General features: G+C 45.3%; 1 protein-coding gene and 1 long non-coding RNA gene across 14 annotated transcripts in view; one reads left to right on the top strand and one right to left on the bottom strand.

Moving 5' to 3' along the window:
• Nucleotides 1–22,265, top strand: part of znf648 (zinc finger protein 648) — a 46,725-nt gene that overhangs the window by 13,406 nt on the left and 11,054 nt on the right. For 6 of the 12 annotated variants that reach the window (XM_088597793.1, XM_088597789.1, XM_088597795.1 and 3 more), the window contains exons 2-3: nt 16,975–17,115; nt 18,638–22,265. The gene's annotated coding sequence lies outside the window, so the exon portion shown is untranslated. The remainder of the gene's footprint in view (nt 1–16,974; nt 17,116–18,637) is intronic. The other 6 variants (XM_088597784.1, XM_088597785.1, XM_088597783.1 and 3 more) reach the window with 1 other exon arrangement.
• On the bottom strand, nt 593–16,960 carry LOC148651749 (uncharacterized). 2 transcript variants are annotated; one of them, XR_015925155.1, is made up of 4 exons: nt 16,293–16,960; nt 2,404–2,836; nt 2,087–2,165; nt 593–886 (listed from the first exon to the last, which is right to left on the bottom strand). It is a non-coding gene; the product is annotated as an uncharacterized LOC148651749 (long non-coding RNA). The 2 variants fall into 2 exon arrangements; XR_015925154.1 differs by lacking the exon at nt 2,087–2,165.

Raw genomic sequence — 22,265 nt, 5'->3', positions numbered from 1 at the left:
CTGGGAACTCCCTGACCACCGCCCACAGGAATCCAGCACGGATAGTGTTCCAGTCCAGCTTAACAACAGCTACACAATTAAACCCTTGATTCACTTAATAGGATTTATTGGAAATGTTAAGCTGTTCTTGGCTCTTGGCCATGTTGGAAGTTGTCTTTTTTTTAACTATCGCGCCACCCGCGTAAAATAAAATCTCAAACGTCTGATATGAAAACAAAACAAAAAAAAAACCTGCAAATGTCCCAATCAGGCAACTCATTAGTAATTAAGTAATTAGGTTCAGCTGGAATCGAGAGCAGGAGGATTGTGAGCCTCTAGGACCAGGACTAGGGAACCTTGGTCTTGTTTGGAGATAATCTTAGTGTGGTGGCACTGAAGGTTTCTGTTTCCTCTACTGGTGCTGTTTGCGCTCATCGGTTACCAGAAATTGCATGATTGCCAATGGAAACTTCTGCAAATATACTGTATACATATACAGTACCCACACGTCTGTTTACCCCAGCTTAATATCATTTGAGCTCCTATCACAGCTGTTTTGGTGAAAGTATTTGGTCCGGGGCAAAGAGAATGGAAGAAATTAAAAGCACGGGGATAATCCAAGCAGCCCGTTTTAAGCGGGGTCTGACTTTATTGAAACAGTGTGGCCTTGTTTGCGAACAGCAGCACTGTCCCGAAACAGCACCAGCAACAGCACCAGCTCTGTCCGTCAGTATCGGTTACCGTTGTCCGGGGTCCCTGGCCTCGTTTCCTTCCTCGGTGCTCCCTTTGCACAGCCTGCCTTTGTGTCTCCTCGCCTCCCCAGGGAGCCTGGCTTTCAGGTGATGGCACTCAGTCTCACAGCTGTCTTACTGTGGGAAGAGCTGAGACACCAGGGACTCCATTGTAGCTGCAAGCAAATCGGGACGGAGATAAGGACAGAATTCAATAGGCAGGTGACCCATTTGAAGGTTTCAGAATTCCGGCACGAGAGGATAAACCTCACTTTATTCCTTCCCATGGTGTCTGACAAAAAAACCTGTCTGGACAGGAATGGTACTGTACCTGACCTCTTTTTTTGTCGTTGGTCTGGGAGAAGGGTGGCCTGCAACCGAAAAACAGAGCACCCCTTTTTAAAATAGGGCGCCCTGTTTGACTCAGGCCCAGAAAGCTGCAATGGGGAATCAAATTAAAGGATCTGCAATGCATGAGGAGTGCTTGGTTATGCTAAGTGAACTTCAGTAGGGCATGTCTAATATAGTTCAGATGTCTGCAGCGGCTAATGGTTTAATCAGAAAACTGTTTTAGTAGAAACAGAACTCTTTACTTTTTTTCCTCTGAGGCAGACCCACATCACCCTTCTCCTGTTAACCTTACAAGAGCTATAGTCTGAGAGCAGTGCTGTTTCAGAAGTGCTTACTAAAGCTTCAAAGCAAGAATCCCTAGTTCTCCTGTCAGTGACTTGACAGTATCACAGATATACCTGCGTGTAATACATTTTGTATGAGCAGGAATGAAGTATTCCTGTTAGAATTCATCACGCTTAAATTGACATTATGGGAACAGGTTTCTAACATGATAAGGGCTCTCTCAAAAAAAAATCCTTATTTAGATTCGGCCAGATGTAGAGTACGGGATAAATTAAATATATGTAGTCTTAGACATCTTAGACACAATCAAGAGTTATAGAGATGTGATATCAGTGTCAGCAATTTCCTCAAAGCCTCTATTAGTGTCTTATACTACTGGAACACTCAACGTTGCTACGAGTACAGCTGGGTTTGGGTGAAGAGAAACCAAGCTTACCAGTTGTCAGTCCTTAATTCAAATTGTCCGGTATTTAAAAAAAAGTCTGATCACAACAACCCGAGGTAAACGACATGTGAGATACACGTGGAGGGCTGTACTCACGAACCCATCCTGTTGGCCAATCAGGTCACTCATGCCAGGCGTTCCTCGCCATGAACATGATTCACTTCTCTCTACACAACTATACATTTAAAAAGGCTGCCTCCTGTGCCACGAAATACAGGTCTATCAGGATTCGCTGTGAGCTTGAAACACAGTGTCTACTATTTCAGTGGAAGGCTGCTGTCGAATTGTGTTATACCTTTAAGAAGGACCGGGAAGCACCCTGTCTTGTGCCTGTCGCTTGCTGGGATAGGCTCTGGCTCTCCTGCAACCCAGTGCTGGATTAAGCGGTCAGAAAAAGCATGCATGGGCACAGAAGGAAAAACACTGAGTGAAAAAAGCAGAACAATGGAAAATACCTAAAATCCCTGCAAACCAGTGTGTGCAGAATTGATGCACATACAGATTATATAAAGCAGCTCAACATGGACGCTTTAGAACTATTGGAAATGGTTCATTTTTAAACTGCACTTTCAAATCTTCGGGTGGGATTTATTATTAGTAATAAATAATTACCGCCCGTGCTTGAGTAGTGCGTGCACAGTCCTGGTTCTGTACCAGTCCCTTCACGTGCTGTAATTGCCCGTAATTCAGTTGCGCAAACATCTCTGCAGGCGTGGAGCACCGGTTGGAAAACACAGCTGGAGAAAAGTGAAATGCCCTTGAGGCGCAATACTGTAGGTGAGCCATACCGAAGGAACGAAAAACAACGTGATAATAGCAGGAGGTTAATGATCTTGGAAACAGGCCCTGCTTCGTCCTCTCTTTTTCATCCAGTATTTTGAGGCGGTCAGTTGTGAAGGGCGATCTCGACAGCTGAGTGCCCTCTCTGTTTTATTGTCTGTTCGTGGTTAAAAGCCTTTCAGCTGCCTGAAGTCCACGTCTTCATTTTCGTGTTCTGTTTCCCTGCTGCTTAAGGTGATGGCGGGGAATTCCTGGGCACAGCATGCTGTAAAAGAACGATGAAAGAAATGTTAAGTGCAAAGCGCTGAGCTTGTGCAGCCATGCTTGGGAAGAGTTTATGTACGTTATTATAGATTTCGTCACATATTTTTCCCCAGGTGTGACAGATCATTGTTTCCCCCTTCGCTGACTTGGGTTTTTAATGAACAGCTCTACTTGCGTACTTGTGCTCTGCACTCCTCTTCATGCGATAACCAGCCACTTCCAAAGAATTCACAGAGCGTCTTTTTCCAGAGGGACATTGGCACAGTCAGATAGCTCATTCGAATCAAGAAGGCGCCTGATTCACACTGCGGAGTTCTTTATTCACAGAGCTGCTTGTTTTTTCAGTGAGCGACAACGATTTTCAGTACCGTCCTTCCTTTCTCTGTGCTGTAAACACAATAAAAGCCATGCTCATGTTGTGAAACTGCATTTTTGAGCACAGAAGCTACTAACTAACAAACAGGCCTGATGAGCCGAAGAGCTGCTTCTCATTCATAACATTTATTATATTCTTATGTTGTAGAATAGCCATATATCTTTAATTGTTAGAGGATACTTCCTCAGTGTGTAGTGGCCATGTGTAGCAGACGTGAGTGTTCTCTAAGGGTTTAATCGCTGTGGTTGGACCACCTCAAGGTTTGGACTTTGCATTTGAATTCAGATGATAGCATGGCTGAGCCTGTGGTAGTAGGGGAAGAGGCCACAGTAAACTAGCTCATTTACAACACCGTCACTTGGCATTCCATTGGAAGGGATCTCCCTGACAAAAGGTCTTCTAGCACCAACCACACATGGGCATGGCAGGGCCAGGAGAAACCAGGGTGGGGACTGGGGACTGGAATGGATACAGCCAGGAGTCATTGCCACTGCTTCCACTCCCTAAAGATATCACCACCATTCTCAGTGTCCGGGTAACGGCCGTTGTCAAACGTGCTGATAACAGATTTCGGCAGCCAGCAGGAGAGAAGCGGAGACAGAGATGCACTCAGCAAGAGATATTTCAGGATTAAACTAACATTTTTCCCCCAAATAAATAACCTCATCCTAGAATTCCTGCACCTTCCAGAATCTGAACCAATAACAATAATAATAATAATAATAATAATATAGATGATAATATTTGGGGAAATGTCCTTAAGTGTCTTGCTAACTGTTACTTATTTGTCAGTCACACCAATCAAGCTCTCTGGATTTAAATTTGAGGTAGGCTGGAATGCCCTTCCTCATATCTCAGGCTCAGACATAGAGTGCAATGAGCAAAGCCAATAGAAATGGAAATAGGCCAATAGAAAGGAAGGAGCAGATTTCCTCTCTTGAGAAAGCGTAGGCCAGCCCATTCTCCCGGAAAACCAGAGTGATGCAAACAGTCCTGATATGTGATGGTCTGATTTGTCTTTACATGAACTGGCCTCAAAGTGGCCTCAAACAAGCTTGCTCTGTTGGTATTGTTTACAAGAAAGAATTTTCGGTCATGACTGTGTATCTCACCCGTGATTGCGAGGTTATGTTACACTGTTATAGAGCTAGAAGAAATTTTCAGAATTGTGTACCCCGCTCTCTACACCCATCCAGTGCTTTTAACCAGAAAGGTAGTGTTATGAACTTAAAAAGCTATGCGCTTTGATACTGTATGTGTCATATATTGAAATAACTCAACCATTTCCTTGAAAAAGGGTTTGCATTTTGTTAATCCTCTCAGAAGCACAGTCCAGTTTCAAGACTCCTGTAAGCCTCTTACTTCCCACACAATGCTCACATCGAAGGCTCAGCCAAGAAGTCAGCGATCAACAATTTTGTACTTGTTTGTGTGTAGGGTGGTGGGACTGTAAATTGTGTTGATTCATAAAACCTGGCAACATAATAGAGGTTACAAACCAGAGGAGGTCATTCTATCACTTGGATGCTGTTAGCTAAGTTGTTTAAGAATCTTATCCGGCTGTTTCTTGAAAGAAGCTTGGGTTTTGACTTCAACAACATGAGTAGTTCGTTCCAAACTCCCACCACCTGTTGTGTTTTGTGGGCCTCCTGTACTCAGTTCTAAATTTACTTTCACATATTTTCCACTTGTGTCCTCTGGTTTCTGTTTAAAACGGATTCTGAAGAAGCCCACTGGGTTAACTGTCAGTGACTTTGAGGGTTTTGAGTGCTTGAATCAGGTCTTCTCATGGTCTTCTAGGGCATTGTGCTATTTGTAACACAACATCTCTTGAATTGAACTCTATACCTTTAAGTAATATATCATATCCTTCTCTTTTTAATCGCCTCTCCTCGTTGTTAATAAAATGAAAAGGAGCACACCACAAGTCTTTTTTATAGGTAGCATCGTCATGCTCAGTGATTCCTGTGTTATGTCTATAGCTTATTGTGTTACCTGCATTTGTCGACATTTAGGTGTGAAGTCAGTCCCCAAACAAACTGCACGGGGTAAGTTATACGTGTCTCTGTGATAGTGGCATGTTTTGAAAGGTTGACGGTAATGTCATTTTCCAAAAGAAAGAACTACCAAGACTTAAAACAATGTCTCTGTACTCATGGTGAGCTTGAGCCAGCAGTACCGAGAGTATTAATGTCACGCTCCCCTCTTTATACTAAGGAGGTTTGTTTTGGACTACAAACTCGACAACCTGGACAATTAAACGACCAAAGGGAAAGAATGTCACAAATCAGATGCCTGCAGATCAGCACTCACGTTCGGTGACCTTCGCATCTTTGTGTTACTTATTTTTGCGAGGGATTAAATCACTTTAAGAGCACCATTCCCACAGCAGCACAGTGACGTGAACGAGGTCTTACAGTGTCGTATCAAAAGGCTTTACGGGCCGGAATGTGAAATGATTCCTTATTGCACAAGTGCAAGCTCAGCTAAGCTTCTCTGTCTCTTCGGTGTGAGATCCCAGGATTAAGAGAGCGACCTCCTCTCCGGAACAAGCTTTCGCTTGCGTGAGACAGAGATCAGCGTGGTGTCCTTCGTGGCAAAATTGTTGGTCTGTGACTGGGGGAGTCCTTTCATTTCACTGATGGTTTCTCGGTGGTTTGAAACAGCCGACATGCCCAGCTCTCCCTCTTCATTGCAAACTGGGCCTCGTCCATCACGACACACTCGTTCGCCCTCTGATCCAGGGAGATCGGTGGCTTTACTTTCTATTGCAGGAATTGGGGCTCCTGTCCCCAGAGTGGTAAGAGCAGGAGGAGTTGAGACGGCTGTTCAAGCTGTTTGTGATACAGTCTTTCTTCCTTTGGAGAGCACTGTAGTGTTCAATACACGGTTGTAATGGGTGAAGTCTGGCATTCCTATGATGTTGTGGTTTTGGTTTCAGGTCTACTCTGGTTTATAAAATGGGATTGCTACAAAATACACTTTGGAAAACTTTCGTTTTTGCTTACTTTGACAACCTTCAGCCTGAACCCTCTGCACTTCAAAACTCAGAATTTAAAGTAGTCTGTACTTTCTGTTTTTAATATTTTGTTCCTCCAGTCTTCCTGCACTCTCTGTTGCGTGAGAGTCTCTGATGTTTTCTTCTTGGATTTGCATTTGACTTGCTGACTGCTGCTCAGCAAGAATTGAATTACCGATTTCATCATAAGAACCATACGTAGATAAAATGGAGCTGGCACTCGCCGGCCATCTATCTCATAAAGGGATTCAGTATTGCTGCCGGAGGTTGTGTATGCACATGTACCTTCCGAAAGTAAGAATCAGTCAGAAATGATATTTTAAATGCATGAGGGCATCGAAACCATAAAATTGCAAAGGCCTGCTGGAAATTCTTTTGTGAGCCAAGAAGAACAGAACATACACCCTGTTCTCACAGTCACAAGATTCATTAGGTATTTAACGTGGAAACAATGAGCTGGCTCTGTTGGTATTGTTTATCTGTTGTCAATGGGGCCATTCTCCTTATCTCACAAGAGACCAAACGGCACCCAGTTCATTCATGTTTGTAGCGAAAGGATCCTCACTTTCAATGAAGGACCACTTCTTCTGTGTTGATGATTTAAAACCTCAGCTCAGAGACACGCTCACCCCCCGGCCGTCTCGCGAATATTGATCTATCTCATCAATGCCACGAGTCATCCGACAGACTGGTCAAGAAGAGTTCCCCCCTAAACTAAAGAGTCAGATAACCTCCATGGCTTTCAAGCTGATACACAAGGTGAAAGAGAGTTTCTTCTTGAGTTGGTACTGCACACTGGTGGTGGTGGAGGGGATCCCCATTACCTGTAAAGCGCTTTGAGTGGAGTGTCTAGAAAAGCGCTATATAAGTGTAAGCAATTATTATTATAATTATTACTTGAAACAGGACATAGTGGTGATATTTGAGTGGGCAGGCAGCAAGGCTGGTGCCAGACAGAGACTTTCACAGCATCTGTTGTCTCAAAACTCTGGAGCCTGGGAAAGTACAAGTGATCGGTTTGCCTTTGATTTTACGTGATTTCAGATGCATCGGATCTGAAACAATGTTCATCCTGTGTCAAAATTGCCAAACCGATCATTGTTATGACATGTGTGAAGATCAGCCGCAGCCACATTTCAACTGGACCTTAAAACAAAATGTTGTTTTTAATATTTCAAATCTGATTATTATTGAAGTAAGCCAGAAGAAAAATCAAAAGAGTTCAGACAAAAGACTCAGTGGAATCCGATTCCTGATACCCAGTGATGACACATAAGGTCTACATGCGAGGGGCTTTTTAAAATTGCATTTCACTGGGAAATAACTACACCCAAGAATTAAGTGTAGTGAAAATTTATAGTAAATTTACATAGTAAATTTTGGCCAGCCTCCTTCAGCCAGGTTGTGCAAGAATACAAATCTATAGCAGAGCTGGAGAGACAGCTGCATCTTTAGGAATATGTGTATTAAAATAATCAATCAAATTTTAAGACATGTGATGTGGCAATGTACTGTGCTGATTGTGTGTGCTAACAGAAAAATAAATCCAGTGAATACGTCTCTCTGCACATGGCACTGAACACTGGGGAGAATGTTTTGTGGAGTAACAAGGAGGGTATCCTTGTTAGAGCAAGTTCAGACAGGGACATGTTTGCAGCCACTATTTTATGAGTTATGAACGCTAATTTCCTCAACACAAAGCTTTTTATTTTACCGTGACCCAGAATCAGGCTCTGGAAAGTGCCTTTTGTGTTATTAATGAGAGCTGCTCTCTTGCAGCATGAGTTAGGAGGCCGGGACAGTTGTCTTGACCAGTGTGTTTGCAGGACAGCAGGTCCTTCTCCTCCTCCAAATTAGAGGCTGGGGGACAGGCGAAGAGTGGAGAGGAGAAGAGTTGGGATTCTAGATGTAAAGGAAGGTGCGCTCATTGTTCAGCATTGGCGTCACCACCACCTAGGCCCATGCCTTTGTGTAAACCCTGTAGTGTTTTGCTTTGGAACGGGTTAAAATTCAGCCTTTTTTCAGGTTTCGTCGTCTCTCTTCCCCTCCCTGCGGGCAAGCCGGTCATTCTGTCTGAAACGTTTCGTCCCCCTCCCCCGTTCCCAGATGCGGAGCTCCCGCGGAGTCGAGGGCTGCTGTTGTCTGCGGAGAGATCCCAAGCTCCTCTCCCGCTGCCGTGCAGGGGCTTCCGGTCACGGCACACGTTATATAACGAGGAGAGCCCCGCTCCAGCACTCCCTTCGGATCGGCAGAGCGAAGCATGAGGACTGCCTTCGGAAGGGGGAGATGCACAAACGCACAGAGCCGCCAGTGCCTTGTCAGTTCCTCGCATGCCCAAGGCCTTTCCACGCTGCCTTATTCCCCTTTCCGCCTTCTGAACATGTTTCCAACAGTAGGCAAAGAGCTGCCCTTGAGGTCTACCTCTCTAGCAGAAGGCATTTCTCCTCCTGAGCCAAAATGGAACGGAAGCACACAAGGTGCGTGTCAAATCCCATGTTTCCCACTCCGGCACCTGGGTGCTTGCAATTTTGGGGTCACAAACCGAGCTTCCCATTAGAAAGTGGGTTCTGTCTCGGGGTACTCCTGCGGCAAAGCTGCCTGGCACTTTCGCTGTGCAAAACTCGGTGCGTGTTGTGCGTCAAAGACGCACAGCTTAACAGCAAAGATCTGATAAATCAGCAAAGGAGAAAAAAAAACACAACAGCAGGTCTTTAGAACTGGCCAGATCTGGACCAAACCAACCCTGCGTCTTTCTTATTCTCTCCTTAACTCCTCCCTTCGCAAACAGCTCTGTTAGATAACTGTCCTTCTTCCTCCAGGTCCTTTATTCCGTTTTGAATTCAGCCTTTTGTGTAGAGACTGTGCCCTTTTCCTCCCTAGCGCTCTCCAGAGCTACGGCCTGGTAACGAATGGGCCTCACTTATTTCTCTTTTTTTCTTCTTATCCAGTGACCAAGGTGGTAAACCTCTTTTTCTTCTCAAGCATTAAAAAATGTTTTTTTCTTCTTTGTCCTTACGCAATCAAACACCCGGGGCTTTGGAGCAGCGACAGCCTGCAGATTCTACACACACCACAGTGCTGCTGCGTGGATTCTGATTGGTTCCCAGCCTGCCGCGGTTGTCAAGTACTTTGGACACTGATACTTCAGAAAGAAAAGAGAGAACAGCTAGCACAGTGCTCACTTTGTTCCTCAGACGAGCAGGCACTACACACTTCTGCGACAGAAATTCCACTGCCTGCTCTCCAGCTCACATTCGGAAATCATTTTCTCGGGCAAGCAGGGATGGTCTTCTGTCAAACCCTGATGAGCTAAAATAATACCCTGAGATTTTTTTATACTGGGGTAAAACAAGCCCAGATGAGCACTGAGGAGTTATACATACCCTGCAGGATGAGTGCGGTTATCACCTTTTTAATTAATGGAGTGATTGTTCACATACTGTATAGCGCCTCTCTTTTCAAAGCTGGCCTCCCTCTTGGCGTGTCTTGGTGTGTCCGTTTCAAGACGTTTTGCCTTGCTCACTGCATCAACTAAACCACCACCACTAATGCAGTAAGCATGAATGCCATAAAAAAACTTTCACGTCTGCAGAGAAGTGATGCAGAAATCGCAGTTAATTCAGTTTTTCCGTCTGCTCCTCGGTTTATGTCATGATGTCAGTATGAGACATCACTGCACTGTAGACAGAATCTTACAGGAAATGTACTTCTCTTCGTTTGTTCATATTGCATGTAGTTTATTATTATTATTTTATTTTTTTTTCCACTTTTCATGTTGTTTGTGCAGGGAGTTACTCCCAGAGCAGAAACCAGTCCTTAATCCATCAGGACTGATGTGAGGCACAAGGCTTAGTTTAGGGATACACTGAATTTTCATTTAAGTTAAAAAAAAAACTAAAACCCCGCTTGATGTCTTTTTTTCTGGGATGTAAGAGAATGAGTCGAAACACAAGAAAGGGAAAAGCTCCCGGACACTGAGTCCAACACTCACATTTTACAATGAGCTCACAGCCCTGCGGTCACAAACGTGGCTGCGCGCGAGAGTAGGGGTGTGCTAACTCTGGTGTCCTGGCTCAGCTCCATTATGGGATTGGACAGACTGGCCCCCCCAAGTCCCCTCTTACTTCAGCTGGTGCATCAGTGGTTCTCTCCTCCCCCTGACCTGCTGGGCAGTGGGGCTGCTGGTGCAGAATGGCCGCTGTGTGTCTCCCAGGTGGGGTTACTGGTGCAGAATGGCCTCTGTGTGTCTCCCAGGTGGGGCTGCTGGTGCAGAATGGCCTCTGTGTGTCTCCCAGGTGGGGTTACTGGTACAGAATGGCCTCTGTGTGTCTCCCAGGTGTGGCTGCTGGTGCAGAATGGCCTCTGTGTGTCTCCCAGGTGTGGCTGCACTCCAGTAAAAGGTGAATAGGGGCCCCATCTATACGCGAAACAATACAGGGCCCTTTGGGATGAAAGATCATTTTTAAATGTCAATAATTTTTTAGGTTGAAATGAAATGTTACGTTGTCCTTGAGGCAAAATCACATTTGTGATTGCAGGGTATGTTTTTTCCTTTGCCACATTTGCAGAAGGATAGATTGCCGAAGAATCTGAAATACGTTACAGCCTGAATACTTTTTGTTCATGATATACAGTGTACACAGCTGGCCGGGAACTGGTGGTCGTGGTCTCGTAGCGTCCTCTTCAGAAAGCGACAGGGTCACATTGTGATTCATTCTTGAATTTTCAACCATGCAGGGTGGGGTTTGAAATTGGGGTTTAGAAACACCTGCAGGACCTTGGATTCTGTCCAGGCAGCTTGAAGAGACCAAGGAGAGCTTTTGGCTCCAATCCAGTGTGTGGGATAAACTCTGCTGACCTGCAATCCTGCTTGTAATCCACAATAATTATTCAGGGTATTTGGTTTCTTGAAATGAGGTCCTCCAATCTGAAACTCTTAAAGATCCCCTGTACAGTAGAAAGAGCAGAATCAATGACAGTCTGACAGGGCCTGATTAACGAGTGCTGACGGTGAACATTGTTTACATTGTTGGGAAAATTGTTACGATATCTCTACCAGCTTAGCTGGACATTTTAAACTGGTTAGTTAATGCTGAGTCAGCACTAACGTGTCTCAAAACCACATGGTTGTAACTTTCCAAGTCTTCACTCGTGCTAAATAATGAAAGAGAACTTCAAGGGAAAATGGAAAAAATCAGAATGGTTGTCAAAGTTATTGCATCAAATGATAAGAGAAAAGAAGTTAGTTTCACATTGAAAAGGAGAAAGGAAAAACAACAGTTCAGGTTTTAAGTCTTCTTCAGCTGTGACACTTCAGACCCCGAGCCAAAATGTAGTGTTTTTTCCTTTCTTTGCAGAGTGGAATGAAACCCTGCTTTTTGCAGCCAAAGCACTCTGACGCTGCTCCCTGCTCACACATATCCAGATGAGGTTGAGTTATACGTTCGTGTGACCTTGACCAGAAAGGAGTTTTCCAGTTTAATATGGTCATAAATCTTGGGTGTAAGTGGTGCAGTGTGACACAGGATGCATGAGCCACCAGCTCTTATTAGCGCAATAAATGTTGATGCTATACACAAAGGCAGGAGCAAGTGAGGACCAGGGAAGATTAAAGAGGAGTGCTATAAAACTCACAAAGTGCTGAGCATTTCAATACTCCTGGGCACAACGGGCCTAAACTCCCCTCTGAGGAAGCAGGCTAGGTGTAACCAGGAAATGACTACTTCCTTCACTCTTCGTCCAAGACGGTCAGCATTGTATCCTCTCGCTCAGGGGAGCTGAAGCTGTGTGCAGTGGAAACAGGTTGGCACGGGAACCTGTTCCTGTAAGTTCTCACTTTCTTCGAGACACTGGCTTTTCACCATGACTTGAAAAACAACACCCCAACAGTGAAAGCTGGTGTCACTCAACCCTAATGTGAGAATGCAGCCCAGCTGCCAACTCTGGTGATCAACACCTTGCAAAGTCGATCTTTCACAATAATGAACTTTCTGATTCAGCCAGATCCATTCGGGTTTAAGTTACAGGCACTTCGAGTTGGGGAATCTCGCTGAGCCAGATCTTTTAAAAAAAAAGCGAACAAGTAATTGATGAAGAAATGTTACCCACACAGGAAGCTTTAACTTCCTTTTCCAAGGCTAGGGGCATCTTTATACTGGCTTTGAATTCGGTTCTTCATCTTGCTGTCTTGCTGTGCCCAAACGTGCTGTGCCTGTGTTCATGTCTTACAGCAACACACGTCTGTTTGCCCACACGTCTGCTTCACGGAGCGGGAATGGACAGGGAATAACAGGAGACATGTGGCTGTGTGTCACCATATGACAACACCCCCATCCCAGCAGCTGCTCCTCCTACTCCATTTGTCAACAAAATGACTTTGCTTGCCGGGACGATGGAGCACGTTAACGCAACAATTGTTTGTGATGTTCTACAAGATTTAGGCCCCAGGTGGATTCGTTGAATTGCTAAACGAGAATTGGAGGCCTGATTCTGTGGTGGCCCTGCGCTTTCAAAGCCACAGCCGGGCTGAGCCCTGCGTCGCTGTCGTTGTGGGCCAGAGGAAATGAGACTGGGAGAAACATGCCACCTGCTCGTCTCACTGTACACTGCAAAGTCCCTTAGCGTGTTTTCTCCGGGGGGCTTGTTGATGATGGATGTGCTTCCAGAAGGGTATCTGGGGCAGCAAGTGCTAACCACTTACTATCACAGATGACCACGATCACATCAGGCACTTACAATTAAGAGAAGTAGGTCAGTCAGATATCCCAGGCGTCAGGCTCTGAGGAATAGCACAGCAGCCTTGGCTGGAATATAAAAAAGGTGTACTTTTTATTTTAAGATGAAGACCGCGCACGGGAGACGGAGGAGACATGCTCTCAGCAAAACCACTTGTCCTGAGCCGAAACAGTGCCTCATCAGCACTCAGTGACTTTTGAACTACCTGGCATACAGCAGCAGAGCAGTGCATATACAGGAAGAGTGGAGCTGTGTTTTCATAGCCCTCAATATAGCTCTCTAAGGTCATGCGGTGCTTGTCTTTTGGAGTGTGTGATACTTCCTGAGTCATGTGAGGGGGGGGGTGCAGGCTGTTGCCTGACTCTGCATTGAGCACAATTTGCTGTGTTTGCATTTTTCTACGCTGTGTGTCATTTTAGACTGACACACACTGTCGCGGACATGTGCTTTACTACCCCGATGAGCCAACAGGTTCTGAATGTTTACCAATAGTATAACCGGAGGCTGGCTAACTGATAGGGATTCTCTGCGTCCAGTTTTACCATGCATGCTCTCGTATTCAGACTGCTTTTTTAATCACTTCCCAAAAGTGAATGTATGGAACCTGCAAGAGCTGTAAAAGAAAACTATATTAAAACCTTTTTCCAGGTTTGAAGACATAGTAGATGTTGATTGCTTGGTTATGTTTTTTTTCATAATTCATGCCAAGAGCAATTTTTGCCATTAAGAAAAGTGTTTGATTTTATTAGTCTGTTTAGTGCCCTGACTTTGCCAGAGTCTTATGAATCCACCTCATTTTTGCATCTTCTTGTTTTGCACAAAAGAAAAAAACAGTTGAGTTGCTCCTTCCTGGTTAAATGCAGACTGAAAAGCACTTAGTTCAATAAGTTCAAGAGATTATTACTCTAGAAGAACAAATCTGCTGGATGAGCAATTGTTTTTGAGGAGAGTTGTTAGTAGTTAAGTACTCCGTTCAGACCTGAAGAGAACTGGGCCCAACATGCCTCAACAGGCACAAGAAAGTAACAGCCATTTCCTTAAATTGACTATTGACTGGGTTTGTTAAATGTTCATTTTGTTCCTGAACACAATGGCACTAGTATTGTTTTACACTAACGTGGATTTAAAGTTTCACAACTCTTACTTTTGTCCAGTAAGCAGATTGCAAATGGATTAAACCCAGTAAATGTGAGAAAAAGATTGCAAGGCCTGCATTTTCTAAATGAAACAAACCAGCGAGGGGCCTTTCAGGAAAAAAAACACTAGCTGTGAACTTCCCAGAAATATAATATGGGGTATTGTGAGTAAAATACAGAAAGGCTTTCTTTAATGAATTTGTGAAGTTGCAAACCAGACTAATACCTTCTGGTGAGAGAAGTGTTCTTAACAGCATTACACAATTCTCTATAGAGACACACTAAACCCTAAAAGCTGGCATCCTGGGACAAGAGAGTCATCGAATAAAACTTTTAGCACAATGGACGTTAAAAATGAAAGGGCATCAGGGTAATTGAGAACTAGAGTGTAATTATTACAGAACATCAAGACAAACGCTCCTACTGAAAATGCACTCCAGGCCTGATGGACAAAGAGACCTTGAATACAGGACAGAGTGTTAGTCAGGAGTCTCCCATGTAAATCCTAGAGGACAGCGCATCGCTTTAGCAAAATGCAAATCACAGATTTGTGCTAAGCTCTGCCTAGTTCTTGCTCTTCTGTTCCTCTCCAGTCCGTCAACATTCATCTGAGACTTTAATGCCTCTCCAAAAACCACACGGTGAATGGACACAAAGCAGGGAAGAGCAATGGACGTCAAAAAGTGAGGCGATTGTTCCTGGAGGTCAGCTTTTGTCTTTTAGGATGCATTTCCATTCACTCAAGAGGAGCTTCTCTGGATGGGAACATCATACGGCACAGCCCAGCTCTGATTCCAGAGAAGACAGAGCCCCTCTGCCACTTAGATTCTCAGAGGGGCTCTTGTGAGCAGCAGCAGGTCCAACAGTGGTGAGACAGCTTCTGAGTGAGCGGCAGTGTCCATTTTCCGTGCGGTACAACAAATCCGAGAAAGACTACCGTGGGATGATATTGGTAGCAGCCTCGGTTGTTTTCCGGGTTGCTGGTGAAAAAGGAAGACGGTCAGTGAGGGCACCTGGCCACCCGGAATCGACCGCGTGAGGCTCTTGCTGTCAGTGGAAAGAAGGGGTTAAGGTTTATGTGGAGACCCCTTGCCACACTGTCAGAAAGGGGGATCTCTCACAGCCTCCTAAAGCAAGACTGTGATCTGGATTCGTTCATCAGAGCGTCCCCTCACTTGATATAACAGGGGAGAAGGGAGAAGAGGACTTGCAGACGAGTAGAGGCCGATGGGTGCATCGACCTGCAGCTGTCTGCACTCCCCCCAGCTGCACACTGGCAGAAGCCAAAGGGGACCAAGTGTTGAGTTGGAGTAGAGGTGGCCCGACCCCAGCGTCTACTCCAGTGTGCGGCTATTCCTACTGGACCTCTCTCCCGCCAGGCCAGCCTGGCTCTGCCCGCTGTCTTCTGTCTGCTCTTCACACCGGCCGAGCCTCTGCTGCCCCACTGAAACAGCTACAGAGCCATTGCCGTAGGGGAGTACGCCATTGCTTGCGTATTTAAAGCCTCTCGAGCGGTACACAACGAGCGCGACATTGTCCTCTCCTGTTGTTCTCTTGGCCACAGCCGTTAAAGAAACACATTGGTCCGGCTCGCTTGTTTATAACGCGGGTTTCTTCTGGCTTCACAGGCAAGCTCCAGCACACCAGGTCTGCCTCTCTGTCTGGAGACGGGCTGGGAAAAGCACTCGGAGGTCCTGCGGGGTGGGCAGGCAGATCCCCTCTCTGTACCCCTCTGTGCCGCCAACAACCCCCCCCCCCCCACTAGCCCAGGTCCCCCCAAACAAACAAACAACCAGCCGACACAAACAGCACGTAGCAGGCAGCGCAGGACACGGGGGCAGCGACGAGGGACAGACCACGTAGCTCTTAGGCTTCAATAAAACGCCGAGAGAACAGCCTAATGATGGGAACATTCACCCAGCCGTTGCCATTGCTCTCAGTAACGCCCACCAGCCTTTTCTTCTCCAGCCGTGCCTCTCCGGGAGTCTTCCTCTAGACTGAGGCACATGTCGGGTCTGTCGGGCTTAAACACAACCAGGAGGCTTCCCCGGATTCCTCTGCTCTGAGATCTGAAGTGCTGCACACCCTAACCTGCATCTGCCCACATAACGGTACCAGCAGAACGGGGACCGCTGACCAGTCCGCCGTTGCGCACTGCACCATGGGTTGTATATATTGAAAAACAACAAACCTTGGATCGCTGAGGTGCGTGTCTGTGGTGTGACCTGCAACTCCAGGCGAGGGTGACGGGTTTGAGGACGGTTCTGCCGTGAACTTTCAACACCCCGAAACCTTCCGCTGGGCTGAGCCTGCTCACCTGCTTGCCATCCCCTCCTCACTGACGTGTTCTTGCTGCGAAAAGGAAGAGTTTCTTTTCCTGTCCGCTAGAGTTATGTAACACTGCTCTCAAGAAGGTTTAAATGCTGGAGAACAGTTTGACAGAGATGGGAACCACAACAGGGGTGTGGAGGGTGTAGTGGCAGCTAATCTGACTCAATGAATGGCCGGGAATCCATACTGCATCGTCCTGAAGTGTCCCAGGGATTGCTTTAATTGCTGAGATTTGTACTTCTCTTTTCTTTGCCTGCCTGTACTGGATCTCTGTATTTGCTGAAAGGCAACTTTTCTGCCTACTTGTTTTAAGATAAGTGCCACTGGGAACAACAAATTTACTTGGAACAGTTTGTCAGACTCAGTCTGCAAACAGACTAGAGATCTAGAGCTATTTGCTTTATCTTTTATCAGCACAGCTGACAGGAGATTGAAGGAGGGAATGTTCTTGGAGAACAAACATAAGGCTCCACGGCTGAAATGTTGTGTTCTCTTTCTTCTTTTTTCAGCATGGAATAAACCTATTACTTGTTCCTTTGCAGCCTACGCATGCTGACGCAGCTCCCCACCTGAACTATAAAACAGTTGGGCTCTTTACATAGAGGACAGGCCGAAACGTTCCAGAAGCAAAGAGGGGGTTCGCTTACACTGTCAAATCAAGGAAATCTGCTCTCAGATTGAGGGTGAGGATGGATGTGCTGCCAGTCAGCTTGTTTGTGACGGTCCAGTTCCCGCTCAGCTGAACCGCAGTGTTCTGTAATGTCACAACACGAGATCCACATGGTGTAATCGCATCACCCTGTCCGCTCCAGAGACCTGCTCCAGCTGTACTGGACAATGCAAATGTTGTCCCCCTGGCCCCTCAGATATAAAGAGCGATTATTCCCCTTCTTGGCAAAGGGACAAATCGCAGAAGTGGACATACAGGGATTCTGTTTATCCTAACCTTGTTAGTGAAGCCCGCTTCCCAGCCTCTGCCTTTCTGTTTTTGAAATACTGTGGGAAAGTCATTAAAATGTAAAGTTTTCCCTTTTCTTTCTATTTAACAGAGTATTTGGATTGGAAGAGTGTACGGTTTCACTATTATCGATCAAAGGCGAGGGAAACCACAGGAGCAACACATTACTAAACATTCTCCCAGCTGTAGACGTGCATACTGATACTTGTTTGTCTTCAGCTCCTGCAGTACACAGTGGCAAATACACAGTATATAACATTTCAACAGGTGTGACCTCACTCAACACTTCTATTTAAACCCCTGAACAAATCTTTCGAAATAGTTAAATTTGACTCAGCCTTGAAATGATCAGTCTGGATCCTTTAAGTTCTGTCCTAGTAGTAAATACATCAGGTTACTTTTTGAGCGTTATTTGTCTGTACCATAATTGCAGCGATTACTCAATACGACACCTGTCTCCTCGAATGGATGGCTCCGCTCCCAGAAAAACATTTCACGCAGCGAGAGTGACTCAGGAACTATATCGGAAGACGAACTTCTCGGGAAATTGGTCTTCAAAGTGAAGAGAGAAAAACCCAGGAGCAGTTCTTTCTGCCTCTGATGGGAAGCAAAGCTCACTGCCTACAAACACTGCTCGGGATATAAAATGTTTTATACGCATTCTGTCTTGTACATGCTGAACACTTATTAAAGTAAGTGATGCGCGTTTGAGGAAATAAAACTCCCTGACAGAAGGAATGCAGAAATTTCATTAGGCTTCCGAGTGTCTTACAACACAAAGCACTCAACCCCCTCCCTGCTCTTTTCCAGTGCAGCAAAGTGCTCGACGCTTGCTTGCTCATTTTTAACCGAACACATTCAGTGAAAGGCAAGGGGATTCATATCTACAGCTGCCTCTAGAAATCAGCAGCGCTGAGCAGTCTGGGCTGCACCTCTCCCCTGGCCTGCTGGCTGGGCTCGGCCCGACACGCTGGTGGCAGTACAGTACAGGCTGGGGCAGCTCGAAGGACAGTGGTGCACATTGCAACCTGTTACTCAATAAATACTCATTCAAGTGCGTATGTAGAGCTGAAGTATGTGTACTTACTGTATAAGCACTCGTTCTTCCTTAAGACATCACTGACGTAATCTACAACAATAATAACAAGGTATAATAAGATGTGGTAAACGGTACCACGTCTAATGATATCATAGCACACTCTGCTTTGATTTGCTGCTTTTTTCAGTTTTTTTTCCCCTTTTTTCAGAGTCTCCCATTGGCAGGTGCTGTCGACTCAGCACGAAGGAGCGACAGCAGACCCATAAATGTGACCAGGGGGCTCGTCTGGGTCAGGGCAACTGCGTGTGCGGCCGTGTAGCCCTGCGCTTCCCAGCCGGTTCCACTGGATCTTGACCGGAATAAACGAAACAGCTGGGAATCCTAGCGTTCTGTCCATCCATCATCGGGAAGTCACCTACCCCTAGGAAGGCAGGTCGGATCTGAGCCCGGAAGCAGAGGGCCCGGCTGTAGGGGCAAGCCTGTCTCTGGATGCCAGAGGAAACTGGGGAGCGCCCAAAACTGGGGTGAGCGTGCAAAATCCAGACAGAAGGAGCGACAAGCCCAGAACCTAGAAAATGATGGACCTCTAAAATTGTATCAGGGCTCATCTTGTCACATTTTTAATTATGTGTCCAGAGAGCTTCTCCTGTGCTGCGGCCCGCATTCTGAATTGGGGGGAATATTTTTTTTTGCAAGCCAGTGAGGACATATAAAACCGATTCTGTGCTGTGAACAAATAAATTCACACTTCACAGCTGCGGACAGCACAGAGCTGCCCTATTAGCCAAAGAGCCAGAGCTTTTTTTTTTTATTTCACAAAAGAGAGACATTTTTGGCATCGTGTGGAAGTCCGGTGCTCAAGACCAGACCCCTGATCCCTTTGATTATGAATACAAAGTCATCTGAATCACAGCTATGAATTGAGCCATAATCTGCCCGGCTGTGGACAGGACCTGCTGCCATTCTGAGGGGCTGAAAGGAATGTTGCAGCTTGTTACGCATTGCTGGGCATCAGTGAGTCAATGTGACCACGATATTCAAGTACAGTATAAGAGCACAGCTGAAAGGAATTAAGTCAAGACTTGGCGAGCCTGAGCTTTTGCAAGTCATGTAAGGAGCTGAGATGCAATATGATATTGGGTACACAGTGTCTTTGCTCAGTGTTGTGAATGTGCTTTGCTGTGCCTGCATTTACTTTTGTTTTCTCACTGAAGCAGTTCTGCAGCCCAAGGCTCCCCCTGCTGACAGAAAACAGGTACTGCACTTTGTTTACCATCCTGTCCAATCCACCGACAAGACAATGACGACGGTGATTTGTACAGTACGTTCAGTATCTGATCAAATACCACACTGTGTCAATAAGGCCTCCTGCACGCACCACATGGAAAGTTAAATGTTCCTGAAAAGGAAAATTCTGACTATCCAAGTTACAAACAGGTCTCGCGCTCAAGCAGCATAACCACAGCCAGGTGGAAATGTACAACACACTTGCTCACTTCCAATGCACTGCACAAGTGATGTAGGACATGAAATGTATTTTCTTCTTAGCTTTAACTGAAGATACATTCAGAATTCGGCCTAAAGGTTATTTATTGGGACGAAGATCAAATACATAATCGGGAATAGCACAAAGCAAGATGTTTTTTTTTAAAGAATCGGATTCTCAGAATCTGAAACAGAATCACAATCTCCTTTATTGTCCACCTTTTTGGAATTTTTTTTTGGCTTTCCCGAGACAACAATAATAACTGTATATACCGAGTACATTTTACAAAATACAATCAATGCAGTGTAAATACCAATAACATACAATAATGCACAAAAAAACATTAGGCTCAAGTGTGACATATATGCAGATATATTAATACAGTGCTCCGAATAATACAGGGCTGGTACATCAGAGTTTAAGAGAGCAATGGCACTTCTAAAAAACGTCTTAAAAAGCATGAGCTAAAATCATATAGAGAGAAGACAGCATTACAGATCTGGGATAGACTGCAATTGGTTACCATTTTGCAGAAAAATAGGTTGTGCGTGCCTTCTTCCTTTCCAAAATCAGGGACCATGTTCTATGTGACCTGGTAAGTTTCATATAGATTTGCCACCTCCTCCTCGACAGTTATTTGGGAGCCAGGACTGGACTAATAGCTGATAGTGGCTGTGCACAATTCGGCCCTTGCCTGTGTACTGTATACAGTTTCTGTAGCCAAGAGACATTCCCCAAAACGGCCATCACTACTGATTGAAAGTGTTAGCGAAATATTTTCAGCGTTGGGCTTCACTGCTCTGGAAAAGCACATCAGTAAGTTGTTTTTGGGAAAAAACACTTCAGTGAGTCATTGAATCATTGAATGCCGAGATAAATACTGTAGCTTTCCATGCAAAAATAATTATTTTTGTAATATCCTTGAAAAACAAGCTCTATATGAGTGTTGGTGCACAATTTAACCATCTGTATTTAACACACTTGAGCTTGCTCTGGAAGAAAGATAATGGCAATTGTTTTGTTTTCACTTTTACAAAGAACTGGGTACAACACTGATGTTGATGCATTTTCTCAATAATGATCGTCAAGCATTTTTGCTCCCAAACTCTAAAGGCATTTATACAGAGATGAAAGCAGGACTGCCCAGCAAAGGCAGCAATTCAGCAAGTGTTCAGCTCAGAAAGAGAGAAGCTGTACAGTTGTAAGAAGAAACCTTTGTCGTGATCAATTGGTATTCCAAGACCAGTTTTGAGAATTAGAGTTTTTTTGTAAGGCATTAATCTCCAAATCTAAAACTCCCACTTACTCTGAAAGCTGAGTGCTTTTGTTCTGCAGCTCCCACTGAGTCTCAGTCACTGGACCCCTTGGCATTGCTTTACATAGACTTTACATAGACTTTGCAATGACTTTATACAGACTTTATAATGATTTTACATATCTCCGTCATTACCCGACTGGCTAGTGTCTTTTGCATCGAGTGTAAGAAAACAACATTAATAAACTAGTCAGTTTCCCTATAATCAAGCACAGAGGATATTTCGCTGAAATTGAGCCCAGCTGTATTTGCAATCAGTATGCAGAAACTGCATAACATCCATTAGCTTTTATTTGGTAACACAACGGCCAAAGAGATCTGTGCACCATCTGTTGCTCAAAGCATGAAGCATAAAACAAAATCAGATCCCTTGTTGTTTTAATCACAACGTCCACAAGCTGCGGGACATCCTTCCTCAATGAACTCCTGGTGTTTTTGTTGGTTGCTTTCCCGAGTTCATCGCAGGGGGTTGCTCCCATCTGATGCATCTCCTGCGGGAGAATCTCAGGAATGTGCTGCAGTATTGAAAAGGAGTACCGCACCGACTGGTGAAAGTGCTGAGGAAGTCCTTCAGCCAGATAAGGCAAGTCTGCATGCTTACTCATTCCATTGCTTAATGACAGGCCTGTTAATACACTCTCAATTTGCACAAAGGGCTAATGAAGGGGAGAAGACACATATTTCATCTGCATCTAATGTGTTTACATTCTCTCCTTCCACTTCTCTCCATGCGATCCATGTGGCCCTGCACAGATACTGTACCGTTCACCCTCAGGTATTTTCACAGATACAAATGATCGCAAGTCCAGAAATGATCCAGTTGGCAATGGGTCCTCTGAGAAAATGCTGCCCGCAGCTGCCACAAAGGTCACAAGACGGGTGCTCTGTCTACAAGCTCATGTGCTGGATCGTGCCGGGCACGATCAACAGGGATCGCCTGGCAACCGTGACAGCCCCGCGGGATTCAGGAAGAGCGATAAACCAGCCCCGCTTCAATCATCATTCATCTCTTCTTGCATCAGGATTAAAAATGAG

This window comes from Lepisosteus platostomus, chromosome 11 (genome assembly GCF_059453375.1).
Source record: "Lepisosteus platostomus isolate fLepPlt1 chromosome 11, fLepPlt1.hap1, whole genome shotgun sequence".
NCBI classification, from domain to species: Eukaryota; Metazoa; Chordata; class Actinopteri; order Semionotiformes; family Lepisosteidae; genus Lepisosteus; species Lepisosteus platostomus.
The sequence above is the reverse complement of the archived record's forward strand: the minus strand, read 5'-3'. Positions and strand labels throughout refer to the sequence as shown.